Here is a 17648-nt window from a genome sequence, read left to right as displayed (position 1 = left end):
ACATGATTCGGTCGGTGGCTATCGTTGGTGGATCTGCTCAGATCCGATATTCATTCTTCTATGTGTTATTTGTCATCACGTTGAACCCTTCCAACCTTCCATTCTCTTCATAGTCGGCGGTTGGCGTTCTGGTGCGTTGGTCATATGGGGCCTTAGCATGTTAACTTATAGACTATGGTTGACACCAATTTTTGGTACGACGAGAAAGATAATTAAGATAGCGTCGAATTAAAAATGGCCTATATCAAAAATCACCGTGCGGTAAAAATGAACAACTTGGATATTTGGGTTCACTTCCTCCCTCATTCCTTCATCTCTATGTTTGTCTCGCATAGCTTCCCTATCCTTGAACATCAACGCAATTCTCGTGCTCTCTCTGTTTCGTTTCCACCAACACACGACGAGCCATGCCTCCTGTGGTTCTTAGACCGGTGTGTGTTGAGGCCGTATCGTCCCTGCTCTCGATGCTATGGCATCCAGGGCCACTGGTTATCCTCGACGACAACGTGTGCTACCATGAGTGGTTGCTACGAGCTGCCTTTGCCGGTGCTACAAATAGAAAATGACAGCAATGCGGGGGAGAAGGTGACCGATGTCATGAGGCCAAAGATGAAGGTGCCACGAGGTGATGCAACCAACGAAGAAAAGAGTTGCTACCGACAATCGTCGATGCTGGAGACGATGACCACTAGTGTTCTAACCGACAACCGTCGGGGTTGGAGATGATAAAACACGATAGTGGAGTCTCGGTGACCGAGCATTGGAGCTGGATGACGTCAGCGCTGCAACTGTTATGAACGCTTGTTGGAAACGGTTGACCACAAAGCTTCAACCCCCGACTACAAAGCTGCTACCACTATCGCAAATGTTGTCACCCTGGGGATGTCGTGCGAGAAGGGGAGGAGTTCGGACGAGCGCAAGCGGCGGGCCCGTGCATCTTAAGGTTATATGACCATGCATGGCGACGACTGCGACCAGAGACACCACATGCTACACGGCGCACGACATACTCCCTCCTTTCCGGATTATAGGGCCTAACTCAAAATCTTCAGATTTCCAGATAACAGGGCTTATCTCGTGGTCTCTTCGTTTGCAGCGCTGCAGTGGCTTCAATCCCCACAAGGCAATTAATACACCGGGTGCGGGTTCTCTGGAGAAGGCCCTTCCTCTCCTATTTGTAGTTGCATGCATGCACCACACATGTCCTTTAAATAATCAAAGCATCCATCTCCTTCCATCCAGCCTCCCCTGCTCCTTTCATCCACACACAAACGAGAGCAGCAAAGCAATGGTGGATGCTGCCGTGGGCGCTGCCTGTTCCACCGTGGAAGAGGTCCTCGTCCCTGACCAGGACATGGAGATACAAGCGGACGTGGAGGCAGTGTGTGATCCAGACGCCGAGACGCAATCCGCTGCTGATGTTGTGTGTGATCCAGATGCGGAGACGTAGTCCGCGGAGTCCGCCACTGGAGACAAGTCTGATCCAGATGCGGAGATAGAGCTTCCTGCCGGCGGCGAGGGTCAGCCCGGTGTTGATGATGAAGTGGGGGCGCTTCTGGACCAGTTCGAGGCGTTCGTCGACAACTTCTCATCGCTCCTCGACGTGGTCGAGCACTTCTTCTCCTTTAGACGCCGGTGCAAGGTTGTAACGGACATGTGAATGGCCTTTGATAGTGATTCAAGTGTTGTCCTTTCTTGTGGTGGTATTTGTTCCATGGCGGCGGTGTCAAGCTCAATCCGTTTGCGCGACCACATCGCTTCTTCTTCTTGTTGATCACAGCGTTTACACCTCCACCAAGCATGCCATTCTTCCATACACGCACAACACTCCTCCGTGACATATTGCATTGAAGTGACACAGCCTTGCTCACTCCATGCTTCAGCCGACCTAGTCGACCATTTTTCTGTAACAGCACGTTATAAACATGTCGCTTGTCCTTGTTGGTGTAATGAGTTCTTGTTTGAATGTTCGCCAAACGATCTGCGGCTTGGCATATGAGAAGCAGTCTTCGAGTCATGACGCCAACGCTGAAAAAATAAAAATTAGCTAATGGCGCTACTCCCATCCATTGTTTGGCGCCATGCATGTAAATTATGGAAGCTAAAATTAAAAGCTGACCCATGCATGCATGTGCCATGCAGATGAGAGAGGGAGAAAAGGATACGCATGCAAGAGTGAAGGCGGGAGAGGTTCTCGAACAAGAGAAGAATTCAGAGGAAAGGCGGGAGAGAGCGCGCGCATGCTGTAGCGCTAGCGCGCATGCAAGGGATGGAGTTATTGCATTTGGAATCGAAACGGCCTGAGAATAAATACGACGGCGCGCACGGTTTTTCGTGAGAGAAAGCAGTAAGCTAATTGGACACTTTTCAAACAAGCTTAATTTATCTCAACCAATAGACATGTACCTTGGTTGATGGGATTTCAGATATAAGCCCTATAAGGGCATCTCCAATGGTTGTAAGATAGTTGTTGGTAATTTTGACACATAGGATTTTTGATGATGTGTCATTGCAATAAATGAGGAAAGAGAACAAGGTTGTATGTAAATTAACCAACACCCTTGCACAAGCTCCAATGTAGAATGAGAGAGCACCTTATTTATTACTTCACATCTTAGGGCATCTCCAACAGTTTGTTGGTTAGCTTGTTGGTAAAATATGCCATGTCATCAGCCAACACCTTAACATACAACTACTCCAATGGGTTGTATCTAGTTTGTCCAATAAGATGTGAGGTAATAAATAAGGTGCTCTCTCATTCTACATTGGAGCTTGTGCAAGGGTGTTGATTAATTTACATACAACCTTGTTCTCTTTCCTCATTTATTGCAATGACACATCATCAAAAATCCTATGTGTCAAAATTACCAACAACTATCTTACAACCATTGGAGATGCCCTTATTGGACAAACTAGATACAACCCATTGGAGTAGTTATATGTTAAGATGTTGGCTGATGACATGGCATATTCTACCAACAAGCTAACCAACAAACTGTTGAAGATGCCCAAATCCGGAAAGGAGGGAGTATGCGGGGATGCTACGACGATGGCTCGGTGGTGCTAGGACCGTGCATGGCTGGTGATGCGACCAAAGACGCAACATGCTACAATGGTGCATAGGCAGTCGTGCAAGATGCGATGATGATGTTGCGACTCGAGTGACAGTGTCTGTCAGGGTTGCAACCAGAGAAGCGGCTTCCTGTAATGAAAGACACACGATGCTAGCGACGCTAGTGGTGGTCGTGTCAAGACGCAATCAACAATGAGGATAGTTGCGAGCAGCGACGACCAATGCTAGGAGCTAAGAGGAGCCTCCGTCGATGCCCGCTTGCTTATTCCCGTCCGACAAGCATGCGTTCTGCTCGGGAATTTTTTGGGGGGGGGGGATGACGTGTTTTGTGCACGGGGCGCGCTTTTGTCCTAATCCTATGGCTTAGAAGGGGACCCATCTGATGCTTTCCGACGGGCCGACAAGCAAGGGTTTGACAGTCGATTGTCATGACAGCACTTCCTTCATATCAAAATATAATACGTTTCTCCAATTCAAAATTGAGCTGCAAAAAACGTCTTGCAAGCACGAAGAGATCCTTTTGGTCGGTCAAACTATTGGGAGTAGCCATTTTTGAGCTCATAATTCAAGGGCCTAGTTGCAATTCTGGACCTGTCGACGACGGTGGACGTAACGACAGGTGGGCCGGCCTTGTGGGACCGCTCTGTTTACCGGCGCGCGCCAGGTGCTTTTGGCACCTCCCTGGAAGAACCTGGAGCAGAAAAAGTCTGACGACACGGAGTCACGGGGAGAGATCCCGCGACGATCCCGGGGAAGACCTTTTCCTGTGAAACACCACCACACCAGTCGTAGTTCCTCCACCAGACTTACGTTGGGCAGTGCTACTACAAGCGAACATGCAGTTGCCCCCCAGAAGGTGCGACCGACGAGCAAGAAATGTTGCTCACGCATCGTCGCTGCAAGTTGCAGAATAAACTACGATCATGCTAGTGCGTTCGGCCTTCATTGCGTAGCCATTCTCGTGTCCACAATTGGGGTGGCCGGCCGGCGACGTCGACGACGACGGCACGATCGCGCGAGACTGAATACAGCGGAGAGCAGCGAACTCTCGCCGTGCCGTACGTGCAGCCGCCAGCTTTTGCTGGTGATGAACAAATCGTGGATAACAGCAGTTGGGCACATGGTAACGGGCCAAAACGAACGCATCGCTACGTGCCCCACGTGCATTTGTTTATCTCGTTGTAGATCCAAGTAAAGGATCAATCATCAAGTGGACCGGTGCTCCGAAGGCTAAACAAAGGCGACCCCGTGAGTAATCAAATGCGTTTTTCTGAAGGCCAACCAAAGGGGGTGGATCACGGGTGGGGAGACGGTTAAAATAAGCTAGTAGTACCTGTAGAGACGGCTTCAAGCCTTTGAACAATTGACCGCGCTGTCTCTCTGCCGGGCTCGCCAGTCAAAACTGATTAGGTGACGCCATGAATCGAGCATGAGAGAGGGGGACGTAAAAGCAGGGAGGCAGGAGCAGTGGCAGTCATGGACTAGGTACGACGAGGCGGGCACGTGGGCCCGGCGCTTTTGGGGGACAGCACCGTCTGTCCGTGGACTTCGAGAGGAAACGTGCGGGAATTGACCAGGGGAAGCATGACGGCCACGCGATTGTTGTAATCTAAACGAGAGAAAAGTAAAATGATTCAACTGTCTGTATTATTCCTTGATGATGAACACTTGTATGCCAGGGGAAAGGCGGTTTCGGGAGGCGACGCTCCAGGAAGGATATGTCGGTTCCGCATCGTGGGAGGGATCCACGTGCGGTTACAAGTAGAGATTTACTTAACTAATTACATAATTAATTAAATTCTAACACTCCCCCTAATCTATACTTGTCCTTGAGCGTGTTCATCATCTTGAAATAGTCTCCTTCAAAAACCCCGTGGGAAAAATATAAGGAGTGGTGTAGTATGTGCAGCTAAAACTCTTTTAAACCCTGTGGGAAAATAAGGAGAAAATGATGCCGCATATAATGGTTATTGCCTCCGTTAACTCCATATGAAATGTATCCATAGAATAAGAGGACAATAAATATGTCGTATATACTTTCCTAAAAACCCCGGTGGGAAAACAGATAGTATGACATGTGTTCTTATGTTGATATTACCTCATTAAAAACCTTGATGAGAACCTCTAAAGTAAACTCATAAAGGGGGAAAGAGTGTAATATGAGGCTTTGAACAGAAACAGTTCAGGAAGATACTCCCCCTGACTCTTGCAAATCTCGGAGACGTCGCATACCAATTCCATGAAGGTATTTCTGGAATGTTGAAGCTGGTAGAGACTTTGTGAAAAGATCAGCGAGATTATCACATGACTTGACTTGCAAAATGTTGATTTCACCACTTTTCTGGAGTTCATGGGGATAAAACAACTTAGAGGCAATATGCTTAGTGATATTGCTCTTTATGTATCCTGTTTGCATATGTGCAACACAAGCCGCATTATCTTCATAGATAATGGTAGGTGATTCGATAGAACCAATTCCACATGACCGTTGTATGTGGTTTATCATTCTGCGAAGCCACGTGCATTCACGCGATGCCTCATATAAAGCAATTATTTCATAATGATTGGTAGATGTTGCAGCTAGGGTCTGTTTCGAAGACTTCCATGATATAGCAGTTCTACCATGTAGGAACACAAAGCCGGTCTGCGATCTGGCATTATGGGGATCAGATAAATAGCCAGCATCTGTATATCCAATTATACCAGAGTCCATTTTTTCCTGGAACTGAAAAAATAGGCCAAGATCCTTTGTGCCTTGGAGATATCGAAAGACATTCTTGACTCCCGACCAATGGCGTTTGGTGGGAGCTGCACTGTGTCTAGCAAGTAGATTAACTGCAAATGCGATTTCAGGTCTCGTGCAATTTGCTAGATACATAAGCGCTCCAATTTCACTGAGATATGGAACCTCGGGTCCCAAAATCTCTTCACCATCATCCCTTGGTCTGAACGGATCTTTCTCTACGTCTAGAGATCGAACCACCATGGGAGTTTTAGATGGGTAGGATTTGTCCATATTGAATTTCTCCAACATTTTCTGGATATAGGCAGCTTGGTGTACCATTATTCCTGAGGTAAGGTGCTCGAGTTGGAGACCCAAGCAAAATTTGGTTTGACCCAAATCCTTCATCTCAAATTCCATCTTTAGGTGATTGCGTGCTTTATCAATATCTGGTGCACTGCCGATGATGTTGAGATCATCAACATACACAGAAATGATGCAAAATCCTGTAGAGGACTTCTTGATGAAGACACATGGGCAATCATCACTATTGGAGTAACCTTTCTGAAGAAGGAACTCACTTAGTCGGTTGTACCACATCCGCCCCGACTGTTTTAAGCCATACAATGACTTATTCAGCTTTACACAATACATGTTGTGTTTTGCATTGTTACTCGGGACAGAGATTCCGTCAGGAACCTTCATATATATGTCCGAATCTAGTGACCCGTAAAGATATGCAGTCACGACGTCCATCAACTGCATGGATAGACGATTTTGTACTGCCATAGATATAAGATATCGGAAAGTTGTTCCACTCATTACTGAAGAGTATGTCTCATTAAAATCAATGCCGGGTTTCTGCGTAAAACCTTGTGCTACGAGCCTTGCTTTATATCTCACCACCTCATTGTTCTCATTCCGTTTCTGGAGGAAAACCCATTTGAATCCCACAGGAAAAACATTGGGAGGTGTAGGTATTGCTTCAGTGAGTACCTTCCTTTTGTTAAGCGAGGCTATTTCAGCTTGGATTGCATCCTTCCATTTAGGCCAGTCGGAGCGCCTTTGGCACTCGACGATAGACTTTGGATCATGATCAGTGATAAGGATATATGCAATCTTTTCAGCAAAATATATGTCGACAGTCGTAGACTTGCGGTCAAATGATTCTCCAGAATCAACATAGTTGATGAAAATTTCTTGCACCCCTAGAGACTCTTCGTTATTTCCCAATACGATTGAGTCTAGGTGTTCCGATGTTCCAGCTAGTTTGTACACACTGGAGCTGGGTTGTGAAGGTTGCCCTTCCACTGGGTGTAAACTACCCATAAGGTGTTCATCAACGTTGAGTTGACTTGCATTTACTGATTTTGAGGATTTTCTCCTTTCTCTTCTTTGCTGCTTGCGAGAAGCAGGTTCCGGGTCAGACGTCGTACTACTCCCCCTCTTTTTAGGAACAGGGAGTTGAGTGGTTTTAGTTGGTACCTCCACTCTTTCGGGCGCATTCCTGACTGGAATCAAGGATTTTGTAACACCTTTTAGATCAGTAAATGAATATGGCAGATTATTTGCAAGATGTTGCAAATTGATAATTTTCCGAACTTGTAATTCGGTCTCTTGAGTACGTGGATCAGAGGTTGAAATGGCAATGGCATTCCAATCAATTTCCGGGCATTCTTTCTGGTACATGAAATCTCCCCCTAACGCCGGAAAATGTTCCTCGTGAAAAATGCAATCAGCGTGACGGGCTGTGAAGAGATCCCGAGTAAGGGGTTCCAGGTACTTGATAATCGACGGCGATTTGTACCCCACATAGATCCCAAGTTTCCTGTGTGGGCCCATGGATGTCCGTTGTGGTGGTGAGATTGGGACGTACGTAGCACATTCGAACTTACGCAGATGGGAAATGCTGGGAGGATTTCCACGTACTAATTGCAGAGGGGAAGTACTGTGATATGCAGTAGGTCGCAATTGGATTAAGTCAGCAGCGTGTAAAATTGCATGACCCCAACACGAAGTTGGCAAGCTGCAATTCATTAACAAAGGTCTTGCAATGAGTTTGATCCTTTTAATTAGAGATTCAGCCAAACCATTTTGAGTATGGACGTATGGGACAAAGTGTTGAACTTCTATCCCCAAGGCCATGCAATAGTCATTGAAAGCACGTGAAGAGAATTTTGCAGCATTGTCCATGCAAATTGATTTAATCCGATTTTCTGGATAATGGGCCTGTAACTTAATTATTTTCCGCATTATCTTGGCAAATGCATGGTTTCGTGTGGATAGAAGGCACCCGTGTGACCATCGTGTAGATGCGTCAATCAGAACCATGAAATACCGAAATGGTTCAGATAATGGTTGGATAGGACCACAAATGTCACCTTGAATGCGTTCAAGGAACTGAAGCGGTTCACCTTGTATTTTAAGGTGTGATGGCCTCAAAATTAGTTTCCCTGTGGCGCAGGATGTGCACACAAAGTCTAATGACTGAGGAAACTTTGACTCAAACAAATTATGACCAATGGAATTGCTAGTAATTTTCCTCATCATCCCAACACTGGGGTGACCAAGGCGATCATGCCAAGTTTGGAATGCATTAACATTCTAAAAAATTACCTTGTAAGCAACATGTTCTACGGGCTTGATGTACGTATAGTACAGTCCGGACGATAGTGAAGGATTTTTTTCAAGTACTTGCTTGCCATATCCGTAATCTTTTGTGAAGAGTAGAAACTCTTCGTTGTTTTCATCATGAGTTTCAATGTGGAAACCATTTTTACGGATATCTCGAAAACTGATGAGGGTACGAGATGAATCGGGATACAACAAGGCATCCTCAATTGTCACTTGTGTACCACCTGGGAGGGTAAATATGGCACGTCCAGTGCCAACAATTACCGTATCGCGTCCAGCAATTGTCAAAATATCTCCATTCATCTTTTTTAGAGTCTGAAAATATTTCAACTCCCTCAGTATGGAGTTTGTGGTAGCACTGTCCACAAGGCATAATTCCTCTTCCATCGGATTGTCCCCGTAGAAAGCTTTTCTTCTTCCTGTCTATCTCCTCGATCTCGTCGAAGGCACTCTGGAAAAGCAGTGCTGATAACGTGTTGTAATCTAAACGAGAGAAAAGTAAAATGATTCAACTGTCTGTATTATTCCTTGATGATGAACACTTATATGCCAGGGGAAAGGCGGTTCCTGGAGGCGACGCTCCAGGAAGGATATATCGGTTCGCATCGTGGGAGGGATCCACGCGCGGTTACAAGTAGAGATTTACTTACTAATTACATAATTAATTAAATTCTAACAGCGATAGCGTTTTGCCCCACCCATGATGGGGCTACAAATGTTAACGGTGAGCTCACAACGGTAACCATCAGATCAGCCGCGTTAATCTTGTCGCATAGGTCCTTGCCACATGAACGTTTTGCATTTGTTGGTTCCCCGGAGTTCCTCGCGAACTAAGAGCACCTCCAGTAGTTCGGTCCCACGAGTGTGAAATAACATCATTTGAGAGATCTAGCGGGGGGTTTCGGGTTCCCAGCCACCCCCAAAGGTCACCCTTAACCGTTTTTTAATAAACTCGGCCTAAATTTGGTCAAACATGACTCAAATTAAATAAAATTCAAAGTTTTCTTCGTCTTGATGAGGCGGGAGGAGACGTCGCGCTCGTTGATGACGATGCCGCCGTTGCACGTGTGTTGCCCTAGCGGCGTCTCCTGCGGCTCCGGTTTGACGGGGAAGGAGCGCCGGCGACCCGGAGGAGCGGGAGCGGGAGTCGGACGAGGAGGAAGACGCCGTCTTCATCCGCCTCGGTGTCCAAGAACTGTCGCGACGACGGGAGAAGGCGGGCGGCGACGGGTATTCGAACCGCGAGTTGCTGCCCTCGATGTGCTCGAGGACAGCCTCCAACATGCGGTCGGGAACGGCCTACCATAGGCGGTGCCTCTCGGAGTTGTAGCGGCCGCGGGGGTCAGCGTGTTGCTGCCGGGGGCGTACCTCGGCAGGTTACGCGAGCTCTCCCACATCGATGCCCCGCTTCGCGCGATCCCCGTGCGCTGGTCAGCTCCAGAGGGCGGCGGTGGCACCGGGACTCTGCCGACGCTCAACCTCCAGGAGGCCGATATCCGCATGTTATGTGGCACTGGGTAGTCCGCCTCGTAGAGGGGGCGGGCCTCGGACTCGTGCAGGTGGCGGCAGCCGAAGCCGTTGGCCGCCATTATATCGCCGGGGTAGCGCTCGGCCATTGATGGAGACAGGGAGAGAAGGCGCCGATGATGAAAATGGCGAAAAGAGGAAAGGGCGCCGACGGCGATAGCCTGTCGAGAGAGGTGTGTAGCCACCGACGAGGGAAGGGGCGACTTATATAGCTGCGAGCGGGTGACACGCATGACGACAGCCGTGTGAACGCGTAGCGGGAGCGGACTGGACGTGCGTCGCCGCGACTGCGTCGCCCGTGAAGAATCAATGGAAGGCTGACTGGCGGTGCAACCTTCGCATTGATTCCCGCGGGGAACCAGGCGATGAGGACGACGAACGCGTCTAGTCGCTGACTTGACGGGTCCACACCCGTTTCGCGTCAAAAGCGTTTTCTCCGGCGCTCATGGGTGCCCCCAACGCGCTAGGTTCGGCTTGGGACCTCCTGAGCTAATTTCAACCCTCACCGACGAAAAAGGGCTCCTGGGGCGCGAGTGGCCCTTTTTTAGCGCCGAAGACAAAAAAGGCCTTGGGGGGTCTCTTGGGGACGCGCCTCGAGATGCTCTAATGGTGGCTGGCCTTTTCGTCATCCTAAGAGCATTTACAACCGGGCTTGTTAAATCTGATCACCTCAAACGTTTATGAATGTGTTCGGGTGTTCGTGGACACTAACCGGTTAAAATTTAAATAATATATTCCATAACTGGATACCTTAAATTAAAAATCTCACATTCACACTATTACATGACGGGGTTGCGGCATCCACATTGGTTCACCATATAGGGCGTCGAAGAGTGCGCCTCGGCCTCTCCAACGCCCCCCGCCGTCTCGTGCGCCCCCTGCCTCGCACGACAGGTACGTCGCGCCATGTTTTACATTCACGGACGTTCATGGTGCGTTCTCATGAGTTGAAGCCGCTTTTTATGAACACATTAGTTGATTTTTTTTGTTGATGTCCTTATTTGAGTATTGAATTTGTAGGAATGATATAATAGTTTCAATTACACCAATTTATTATAATTTGATCAATAGACATAAAAGTTTGTTACCATTATGTTAGAAGATTAGAATGTTGGTATTATATCAATTGTTTTGAATAAAAAATGATAGAACTCATACATGTATTCTGCTCAAAATATGTGAAGTAAAATTAACTATCTTTTAACCAATTATCATTTGATCATTGATCTATTTTTATGTATTTGCCGGACCGTAACACGCAATGATACTACGCTAATGAACAGTAGTAGTACAGTTGTACTACAGGTGTGTAGTACAACAATCTTCAGCTAATGAATGTCCCATGAATGTTTGCTTGTGTGCAAAGAAAGAAGGTCAAACGTCCCTCCATTAGTTCCTTCCCAGGGCTAATGTCAGAAATACCACATCTCCCAGGGGCCATCCCGCAAGACTCCCCCCGACTGGAAGCGCTCGCTTCGGGAGCCTGCCTCGTGCCTTCCGCCCGCCGCGCGGCCCCTCGCTGACGCGTGGGCCCCACCGCGCCCCCCCCTCGCCCAAAGGGGCCGCCGTCACGCGGCCGCCGCGTATATACGGGACTGGCCTCGCCCCACCCGCCAACCCACACCTGCTCCCCCGCTTCATTAAAAACTGCCCATTTTTCCAGTTCCGACGAGGCGCCTCCCCCCCCTCCCCGCCGAAGACTAGGTCGAGTCACCGCCGGCAACAACCATGTGCGGCGGCGCGATCCTCAAGGACCTCAAGGTCCCCGCGGTGACGCGGAAGGTGACGGAGGCGGCGCTGTGGCCCGAGAAGAAGAAGCCCAGGCAGGCCGACGGCGGGGCCCGGCGCCTCGGGCTGGTCGACGGCGAGGAGGACTTCGAGGCCGACTTCGAGGAGTTCGAGGCCGACTCCGGGGACTCCGACCTGGAGCTCGGGCGCGGCCGGGCGGCTGAGAAGGACGACGACGAGGTCGTCGAGATCAAGCCCTACGCCGCCGTCAAGAGGCCCCTCTCCCAAGGTATCGGCCCCGCCCCGCCCCGGGTTGCTTGTACCAGTTCTTAATCCGCGTGTTGTTGCCGTCTGCGATTGACTGCTGTAGAAGAGAGCAGGGGATTGTGTGATTGGGCAGGAAGAGAAATCGTGTCAGGGTTGCTGTTGGAAGGATTGATTTGGGGGCGTGTTGCTCCTGTTTGTTTAGAGATTTTGGATTGGATGTGGCACCATGGAGTGATTTGGGTGAAGGGTTAGTTTTTTTCCCTTCCATTTCGTTGTTGTGTTTGTTAGGTGATTGGCCTGCCAGGCTGTTTCTGGCACTGTTCCTTTCAGAGAAGCCATTTGGGTTGTTAGGTTGCCGATCTTGTCATTTATGCTTTTCGTGATCTTTGATGGTGATTCATATGCTTACTGTTTATAGTCAAAAGGGGTTGAAAATCCGCAGGAATGGGCCGAATTTCTCCGTTTTGCTTGGAGGTGTCGTCCTCTTGAACTGTTTCCTTGTTAGATGGTTGGAGATTTGCGTGTGGATTTATTTAGAATTGGCAGTTCTCAGTAGTATGAAGGATGGATTACTCTGTTTTTCCCCCTAAAAGGAATTATTATTATGCTAATTGTTGAATCCTGCTGTAAAAAAAAGTATCCTTGATTCTGCGTTGTCTATAATGCAATTTTGTAGAATTAATAATTGTAGAATGATTGTAAAGGCCTACAGCATGTTGACTGTTTATGAGAACCCTACAGCATGATTGTGATATTATACATATAAATTCATGTCCGTGATGAAATTATTTACTTTTTGTGAGAGAAGTCTGTCTGTGTTGGTCCCTCTTATCCAACTCAGTGGTTTGGCCGTTTGATTGGATAGGAAGAGAAATGTTTAGGGGTTGCTGTTGGAAGGCTGGATTTGTGGGGGTGTTTGACCTGTTTGTTTAGAGAATTTGTATTGGAATCGATTGGATATGTTATCATGAAGAGGTCTAGGCCTTTTTCGTTTCTCTGCCGTGTCAGTCTGAAATAATTAGGCTGGTAGGCTGTTTTCGGCACTGTTGCTTTCAGAGAAGCAATTTTGGTTGTTTAGGTTGCTGATCTTGTGATCTATACTTTTTGTGAGCTTTGATGGTGATTCATGTGCTTACTGTTTTATAGTCATAAGGGGAAGGGCTGGATTTCTCCATTTTGCTTGGAGGTCTGGGCCTCTTAATTTTTTTACCTGTTAGATGGTTGTAGATTGGCGTGAGGATTGTTCTAGACTTGTTCATTCACATCAGTCTAAAAGATCATTCTGGTAATTATTGAATCCTACTAAAAAAATATCCTTGATTCTGCATCTTCTATAGTGTGATTTGTAGATTAACAATGGCAGAATGATGGTAAAGGTCTATAGCATGAGGTCTCTTTATCAGAATCCTGGATTTTTATATGTTGTGATTTATTTTGCGGGCGACTGATGCTTTCTCCAAAACATGAAGAGGATTATACCCATCATGGTTCAATGTTCATTACGATTGTGATATTTTACATATGATTCATGTCCATGATGAAATTAATTACTTTTGTGAGAGAAGTTTGTTTGTGTTGGTCTCTCTTAGCATCGACAATGATCTTCCATTGCAGATGACTTCAGCATCATTACTACTGCTGGTTGTGATGGTCCTGCACAAAGGTCAGCAAAAAGGAAGAGAAAGAACCAATTCAGGGGTATCCGTCAGCGCCCCTGGGGTAAGTGGGCTGCTGAAATCAGAGATCCTAGCAAAGGTGTCCGTGTTTGGCTTGGTACTTTCAACAGTGCTGAAGAAGCTGCAAGAGCCTACGATGTTGAAGCACGCAGGATCCGTGGCAAGAAGGCCAAGGTAAACTTTCCAGAGGAACCAACAGTTCCTCAGAAGCGCCGTGTTCGCCCTGCTCCTCTTAAAGCACCCAAGCTAAGCGCATCACAGGAACCTACCGTCATACCAGCAGTCAACAACCTTGCCAACCCAAATGCTTTCGTCTACCCATCTGCTGACTTTGCATCAAACCAGCCACCTGTTCAGCCTGATAACGTGCCATTTGTTCCTGCAATGAAGTTTGCTGCCCCTGTTGAAGCTCCTGTTATGAACATGTACTCTGACCAGGGAAGCAACTCTTTTGGCTGTTCTGACTTGGGCTGGGACTATGAGACCAAGACTCCAGATATATCATCCGTTGCTCCCATTTCCACCGTTGCTGAAGGAGCAGAATCTGCGCTTATCCAGAGCAACACCTACAACTCAGTGGTGCCTCCTGTTATGGAGAACAATGCTGTCGATTTTGAACCTTGGACGAGGTTTCTTATGGATGATGGCGTGGATGAGCCGATTGATAGCCTTCTGAATTTTGATGTGCCTCAGGATGTCGTTAGCAACATGGACCTTTGGAGCTTCGGTGACATGCCCATCTGTGGCGAATTTTTCTGAGGGATTCAAACCCCTGTATATCAGGACAAAGGGTAAGCCTTCGCAATTTGGATGTTCAGTCTGAGGTTGATAATCTCTTCATTACTCTGAACTTTTTGTTGCGTGTTTCAGGAATGAGACTATGGGAGATTGGGAAGCACCCTGTTGTCAACTTCGGCTATCATATGCTTATGTCCAAGCTTAGATGCAAAAAAGTTGCATCCTGAGTCTCTTTTGTAATCAACCCTTCTCCTAGCTGACTGTCGATGAACCGTTGTCATTTATGAGTCTGATGAACCGTTGTCTTTATCTTTTGTCAACTTATATGTCGTCGCTACCATTTCTGAATGTGAACGGCATGGATCTATGTCCAGTTTGCTTTAATCCGTGCACTTGATCGTTTTTTCCCTTTAGTTCTAGCTGTTCAATTGGTGATGGAAGTAAACCTATACATCTTATTTCTGAGTATAAGTTTATCTGTTAAATAAGGATTTGCCTGGCTGCTTGCACAGTTTCTGCTGTACAGGTGTGGTAATCTATATTATACTCCTCTTTCCACTTGTGCTCTGGCAAAATATACCAGATTTGTTTAAAAAAAAACTATACCAGATTTACTAATCTTGGATAACAGCTGTGTGATCATAGGGAGTCATTTTTTCTACATGTAGTTCTCACCGATATAGTCCTTGTAAATATTTAGGGCGCCTAATTCATAATTCCAAGGATCTGTTCCATTCTATTCCATTTCAGTGCATTCTTATAGCAGTGCATTTTACTGTCCCTCGGTCCCTCTTGAAGTGAGAAGCCATGTGAACAACATGTACATTTCACTTGATTTATTACCAGAACCTTCACCAAATTGGTGATCTCATGTCATTGTCATGTTAGGTCCTTGATTCATCAGCATAAGTAGTGCACGTCACCTTCTTCTTTTCTTTGAACAAGAAAAGGCGCTAGCGGCGGATGTTCTTTTCTTTGAACAAGAAAAGGCGCTAGCGGCGAGAACGGATGTTTGGAGGCCAAGCTCCATGGAGCTCGATATTTTTAAAAATAAATAAATAAATCAATTTTCACTTTTTTTTGATTTAAAAAAATGAAAAAAATATGCAAGTAAATAAATATGTTATGCATATGTGTATAAATTTATAGGATGAAATACCTTGAAATACAATTTGCAATAAAAAGATAAGTTCACGGACTGGAACGATGAATAGCATCATGTGTTAAAAAGCCTTAGATTTGTCTTTTTTTACATGCCTCATTTTAACATATTTTTTTCTGAAAATTTTCACATATGTGTGCTATGCCCTCACTTATTTCGATATTTTTTTTTAAATGTAAAAATTTGATTTTTTATGAATTTAAATTTCAAATTTAAAGGCCGTCATGGAGGCCGAGCTCCAAAAGCAATTTCCAGCTAGCGGTGCCATATATTCCATTCAAGCACAAATTACAGCAAGGGTAACAAAACCCTCGGGGATAAAATCCGCAGTACAATGTATAAAACCCTTGGGGATTCAAACACACTGGGCATTGTATTCTAATCGTGGGTAGAACTATTGCCGCTAAAAACTGTGGTACTGTGTTAGCACTTTCACTGAAGTTCTCGGATATCTGATAGACCTAAGTCAATAAAGTACTTATAAATGCACAGAAATCTACAAGAGCTGATCTGATTTTCCAATGCCCAGGATGATTCCTCGGATTTCTTGCTACGGCTGCTTTCCCTATTGTTAGGTTGTTTGTTACTCCCTTCATTCTTAAATATAAGATCTTTTAAAGATTTCAAGTTATATTTTAGGATGAAGATTCACTTATTTTGCTCCGTTCTAGTCTATAATGAAATATCTAAAATGTCTTTATATTTAGGAACGTAGGGAGTAGAAATGTGACGTCCTGCATATGCATTTGCTTGAGCGCCTGTGCTTCAGCCTGAATTGGTTGGCTTTTATTGTTTGATTTGATTTGACGTCGTCGGCATAAGTAGTGCACGTTACCTTCTTACATTGAGTAAGCTATTATTACTCTACAATCACATGGTGTTCAGCAAAGGTATCCACCTAGGCAGTTTCCACGGAGGAGATTTTGTTACTCCCATGGAGGTTAGTTTTCGTCATCCATTGACTATCAGGAAGCAGGTCCTTGCAGAACCAGGTCACCGTCAAGAACCGGCTATCACCTACATGCTTCTCTCACGCGCTACTTCTACTTCTGCGTAAATGGAAAAGATGGAGTGCATACCAACTCCAAAATAATCCGCGATGGGCAACTCTTGCTCGAATTTTCTATAGTTGTTTCGTCGATTCATGGCTAGAGCTTGCTGGGGTCTGTTATGGAGAGCCAGTTGTTTTCTTCCCGACGACTCCTAATTCTAGTCCAATCACACAACTATTTGGGGTTACCATTTTGGCATTGCACTTGTCTTCTTCCCGTTATAAGAACAACAATTGTGTTTGTTTGAGTTCTGGTGGCTCATTCTTCCCTTCAAATAGAGTGGACTGATTTTGGTTGGTGAGTGTTAGACACAAGATAGAGTTGTTGGATTCAATTACGATTACGATGCTTGTACCGAGCCGGTAAATGATAGAATAGCCAGATTCTCTAGTTAAACTTGTTTCGGTTTATCTCTATTTTTCTTGTTCCTTAAGATGTAATCTACAACAACCTGTATGCTTATTTCAAGGATATGCCCGTGCTATATAACATGTAGCCGTCGCCTCGTGAGAGGTACAGCGTTACAACCAAGTTTACATGGTAATCAGAGCCACCTCTATCCATCTCATCTAGCAAAACCGATCTTCACCATGTCGTCCTCCTCTGGCAACGCCGCAACTGTCCTCCTTGGGCAAGTTACAGAAAAGTTCACCCGCAGCAACTATGTGCTATGGCGCGCAGAAGCGACGCCGCAGCTGAGGGGAGTTGGATACTTCGGCTATGTCGATGGTACCACGCCGGAGCCCGTTAAGATCCTCACCACGAAGGACAAAGACGACAAAGAAGAGCAGATGCTCAATCCTCTCCACACCGTCTGGGTAACAGAAGGACAACAGGTACTTGGCTACTTGCTGAATAATCTTTCCAAGGAGCTCCTTGTGCATGTTACCTTCATCGCCACGCCGCATGAGCTCTGGGCTGCCCTCGCGAACATGTTGTCATCCCAGTCCAGGGCACGCGTCAACAACATACGGATCGCGCTCTCCATGGCACAGAAGGGGACGCAGACCGTGGCAACATACTTTGCTCACATGCGGTCTCTCGTAGATGAGCTTGCAGCCGCTGGAAA

At 46.4% G+C, this 17648-nt stretch overlaps 1 pseudogene across 1 annotated transcript; it reads left to right on the top strand.

The window, feature by feature from the left end:
- The first annotated feature begins 11560 nt into the window (after positions 1–11560).
- LOC123401340 lies at positions 11561–14749 on the top strand (annotated as a pseudogene). The gene is made up of 3 exons (XR_006611071.1): positions 11561–11973; positions 13566–14418; positions 14498–14749. The product of XR_006611071.1 is annotated as an ethylene-responsive transcription factor 1-like (transcript).
- Positions 14750–17648: the final 2899 nt, after the last annotated feature.

This window comes from Hordeum vulgare, chromosome 6H (assembly GCF_904849725.1).
Source record: "Hordeum vulgare subsp. vulgare chromosome 6H, MorexV3_pseudomolecules_assembly, whole genome shotgun sequence".
In the NCBI taxonomy this organism is placed as follows: domain Eukaryota; kingdom Viridiplantae; phylum Streptophyta; class Magnoliopsida; order Poales; family Poaceae; genus Hordeum; species Hordeum vulgare.
Note: the sequence above shows the minus strand (reverse complement) of the source record. Positions and strands in the feature narration are given on the sequence as shown.